This window comes from Penaeus monodon, chromosome 10 (assembly GCF_015228065.2).
Source record: "Penaeus monodon isolate SGIC_2016 chromosome 10, NSTDA_Pmon_1, whole genome shotgun sequence".
Classification (NCBI taxonomy): domain Eukaryota; kingdom Metazoa; phylum Arthropoda; class Malacostraca; order Decapoda; family Penaeidae; genus Penaeus; species Penaeus monodon.
Window position 1 is genome coordinate 5,794,076 of NC_051395.1, and position 4,987 is coordinate 5,799,062.

General features: G+C 36.4%; 1 long non-coding RNA gene across 1 annotated transcript in view; it reads left to right on the top strand.

Annotated features, from left to right (window-relative positions):
* The first annotated feature begins 1,040 nt into the window (after positions 1-1,040).
* The window catches only part of LOC119577798, a 14,369-nt gene continuing 10,422 nt past the window's right edge, over positions 1,041-4,987 (top strand). The window contains exons 1-2 of the long non-coding RNA XR_005229147.1: positions 1,041-1,123; positions 1,298-1,375. This is a non-coding gene — a long non-coding RNA (uncharacterized LOC119577798). The remainder of the gene's footprint in view (positions 1,124-1,297; positions 1,376-4,987) is intronic.

A 4,987-nucleotide genomic window follows, 5' to 3' on the forward strand; every position in this document is an offset into this window, starting at 1 on the left:
TGTCCAATAGACAGTAAGACTAAAAACCAAAATCAAATTGTTGCCATTAAAGATAAAAAACATGCCTATACTATAGAAAAGAAATGTGCGAGATGAAAATTACAGTCCTTGCTCATGCGGAAGGAAATTCGTTACCTGAAAAACATAGGAAATGTCACACTTCGGGGAAAAAAGGATAAAGTATCTCGTAAAAGGTGAGATAAATTGAAAGCGGAAATATCATACGTTGTATTTGACGCACCTTAAAGAGTGGGGTAGAACACGTTTTCCCTTCTGAAACCAAAGGGGGAAGTTCCAAAGATTTGGAAATGAGCGAACACCGCCCCCATGTTCACAAGTATTGATATGCAAAATCCTCTGAGTCACAGACATGTCACTAAGAAGGGGATTTGTCATATGTTATAAAATATAATTGTGATAAAATAATAGATGAAAAAACATATTACAAACAAGAAATTTTGGATCATAATTTCATGATGCGTATCAAATTGCTGTATACGACGAATTTGCTTAGATAATACAGCAATGAAAACGGCTGGGTAGATTGTAATATTTTGTTTTCAAAATGGCTTTTGAAAAATATAATAGACTGGTAGGAAACGGATCACTTTTGATATTCAGTTTAAATGGAATTACATCAACCAATGTCATGTAGTTTGAGTAAGTAAAAGCAAAAAATACCTCGGAATAATTGGAAACGGGAATCTAAACCAAAAGAATAACATTTATGATAAAGTTCACAAATATTATCAATGATCGCAAACACTAATAAGATGGTAGCTGTACTGAGAAATCTCAGTTTCCCTCCTAAACAGTTTTCTGTATAATTTTGACTTAATATGTATACAGATTCGTCTGTGGATAAGAGTCAGTTTTTGTTCAAGCAACAGAAATAAGAGATTTAAAATGTATATAAATCAGTTTTATGTTTGCAAAATTTTGGAACCATTGTAAGTTTTGTTGCGCATTCAGATGTTCTGCTGCGGAACGGAGACAAAGCGCCCTGCCAGAGGAGGGAAACAGGTGGCACGTGGGGTTTTGAAGGGAGGACGCGGGCGATTATGCCTAGAATGGATTTTTTCGGAAGGAATAGCAACAAAACATTGTGTCAATAGCATGATTGGTGAGTTATGTTGTTACATTAAATCCCTGCAATTATCATGTAAAAGGCAAACAGTGATCGAGTGGAAGTAATATAAACGTTTGCCGTGAGTCAATGTTTTCAGGCAATGACCAAAATCACTCACTTTTTGGTATAGAGAATGGAAGATATTATCTTTGATGTATTGCATTACAGTGCCATTCTGACTTGGACCTGTGGCTTCTGATTCAGCCTGAGAGATAATTCACCAGTGATTTATAGGGGAGGCACTGTGTAATTTACATAATTGTCATGTTTGTATTATTTGTGTATTTGTTCCATTATTCATTAGGATCATGAGATATTATTTGCTTGCACAGGAAAAGTTGCAAAGGTACCATTGAGTGTATAATGAAGGATTTATTTTATACTCCATTGCGTTTGCTCCATTATGACCATGCAAGAGGTATTTTTGTTATTTAAACAAGTAATTTTACAGGGTGTTAGTGATTGTATGATAAGAAATTTATATTTTGTTTAGCTCCCATTGACCATTCCATTTGTGTACAAGGTCATATTGTATTTGCAATCATTTTGGATTATTGTTCATATATGATAGTTGTCCACAGGTGGACCCTACAATAAAAGAGTAACTGCCAGTGCTGTCTTCATTCACCTGTGAAAACCGTAGCCATATATGTAGATGCAGGGCAGGGACTTTTCACAGCAAGGGTCGCAATTCAGTACCGGATTGCAAGCTCATGTTCAGTGAGCCGCCGCATAATAGTAATAATAACGATAATGATAATATTGATAATAGTAATAATGATAAAAATGAATATGCATATAGACACACACACACACACACCCCACACACACTCACACACACACACACACACACACACCAACACACACACAACCCCACACACACAGACACCACACACACACACCACACACACAGAAAAGAGGTGACATGATAATGATGTTTAATCATATCACAGGAAGGGTCAATTTAAACAAAGAAACTATGATTTTGAACACTCGAAGGACGAGAGGTCACTGCAAAAAGTTGCAAGTAAAAAAGTCAAGAAGTTCAGTTTCCCAAACAGAACTATTGAAACATGGAACAATCGTCCAAATAACGTTGTGTGTGCCAAAAATGGGCATCCATTAAAAAGTTATAGTCATTCGGGGGAATAAATGAAAGTTTTCATTAAACATCATCCTGTAGCCCATAATACTTGCCTTAGAAAAAAAACAAATACACCATAAGATATGTAATCCTGTTGTGCTTTCACTGTACACTTTTTTGTTCTAATCTTTATATTTTTTCTTAATAACTGAAAAAGACATAATCATTTGTTCCCCCCAAACGGGGTAAGAAAATGAATTGTGAGGGGCAAAAAATAAAAGGCTGAAACCTTCTCTAAATTTAATTACTTTGGATTTTAATAGAGTTCATAGAGATGAATTTTCTCAAAGAATCACAAAAACAAACTGAATTATTTGAAAAATTTGGCAAATTTGCCTGTAGCGAAAAAAATGACCATTTTGGGGTAAAAAAAATCCAGTGGGGAAAAAATGAATGGGGTAAATAATGCCCCTAGTACTAGGTCAGATCCATTCTGTTAATAAAATTAATTAACAGAGCCCTTCCTTTTTAAGACGAAGAAGACAGGCATTTGCCTCTACATCAGGGAAAATGAAAACTCCTTTTTGATTTCTGGGAGAACAGGTCCATAAAATATGTACTGTGACTCTAAACTTCAATGTCTTTTACTGGTCTTTCCACCATGTCCAGTCATGTGGGTTACTACTAAATGCCTTTTGGTGAAGGAAGTCAACTTCCACCTTTTCAATGTCATCGTCGTCATCGTCATTTGTAAAGGTCTTCGTCACCTTACCCCAATAATATTTTAACTTGGGATCAGTGTAAAATACAGCATAATATTTGTTCACAGAATCATCACTCAGCTTAGGCATCATATCATGATTAGTCCCAGCATTCTCTGTTGTTCTTTGGATTCATCTGTAGCTTCTGGGGTCATAGGAGGCAGAGGTCAGACAGCGAGATATCACTGGAAGTGTTGCCATCATCCATTTCCTCAGTGGATACAGTTGTGGAATCTGTGTCTGCAACTTCAACATTCTTTTCTTTGGGGCTGCTTTGTCTTTTTGTTTTGCTTAGCTGTTTGCATTTTATTCTCCTCTTTACTCTTGATCTCTTATAAGCACTCTTCATTGGTAATAACCTGTCCTTTCATAGGTATTACTCTTCTACGTTTCATAACTGGGGTAGCACTTCGACCGCGGGCATGGAGAAAACCTCCTCCAGAGTGGTTTCAGTAGGTTTTAACCCCAAAAGTGATGGTGTACTTCATACCTGGATTTTAAAATGTTATGGTTAGTTTTAGTTCAGTTTTAGAAAATTTTAGCAATTTTAAGCATATATATATATATATATATATATATATATATATATATATTTTATATATATATATATATTTATATATATATATATTAACGTGAATATTATACAAAATTTGATTTTAATAGATTGTTTTAATCATGACTTGGATTTATATCATATTTTTCATGTTTTTAAACTGAAATATGTATATTGTCATTTAATGTATATATTTATGCCCTATGCTGTTGTATGATAACTTCTTGTTATGTAGAAAGTCTAAAGTCTTACCTGAAGGGGCTCTTCTTTGCAGTTCATCAACCAGTTCTGCTGTGCTGAATTTACTCAAAGTATTGTTCTCTGCATCTTGATTAATTTGACTAGTTAATGAATTAGACTGATCATTTGTCCAGTGGCTGCAGCCTGCCTTAAAATCTGTATGTGAGTGAGTGTTGTAGGAGCTGGTGTTGATGTCCTAATTGGTTCAATGGGCAGTTCAATTTGTGGCTCTTCCTGATTATTTGGCTGGGTATCTCTTCAAGGATTGGGTCATTATTCTCATTAGTTGGATCCCTTTGCTTACCATGAGTTGTATGTTGCCAATTTGATAGGATCTAGCCTCTCATTGTTATACTTTGTCTTATCAATGGGCATTAAGCCAGTTGCCTTGAAGCCAGCTTTTATGTTATTTTCTGAAAGACTTTGCCTCAGATGCTACATAGCATGTTAACAAATTCTGATTTTCTAAGCGGTTCTCGTGCGCCAGTTGTCTGCACATATTGTGTAAGCTTTGCATCATAGTTTGATTTCATTGGTGCGAAACAGCAACGTCTAAAGGCTGAAGCAAGTCGGTACAATGTGGAGGTAGTTTGATTTAAAGAGATATTCTCCTGGATTGCCACCTCCACAGTGTCAATGAAGTGTGGCTTAGATGTCCATCCAGGATTACCAGTAATGGACGGGTGTTAGCAGTCTTTTTTGCTAATGTCTTAAAATAGTCCTCAAACACAGTACTTGTCATCCAATCCAGATTCAGTAACAGCGTACTGTGTGCCTGGTAGTGCTTCCTCTCCTATCCAAGTTGACTGCATTTTCTTGCCCTTGAAAACTACAAGGGGATCAAGACATGTACCATCTGCACAGCATGTTGCGAGGACGGTAATGTTCTCTCTGTTAGCGCCATGTGTGAGCCTCACTGTTTTTTTCTCCCTTTGACCCAATTGTCTTGGACTTTGATGGGTCCTTGGGAACCCCGTTTCATCCAAGTTATAAATACACTGGACGATCTTTGATATTGAGACGATCCATTTTCCCTTTTCAAGCATGTCGTAAAATCCATAAATAACAAATGGATCTGAAGTAACACTCTTGCGGGCCAACTGCATTTGTCCTCCTTTTTTTAATGTCATATTATGTCTGAGCAGGAAGCTGTTAACCCAATCACGTCCAGGTCGGTTGTCTTTGAATGGAGTGCTTATTTCATTGGCAATGAGATAGTC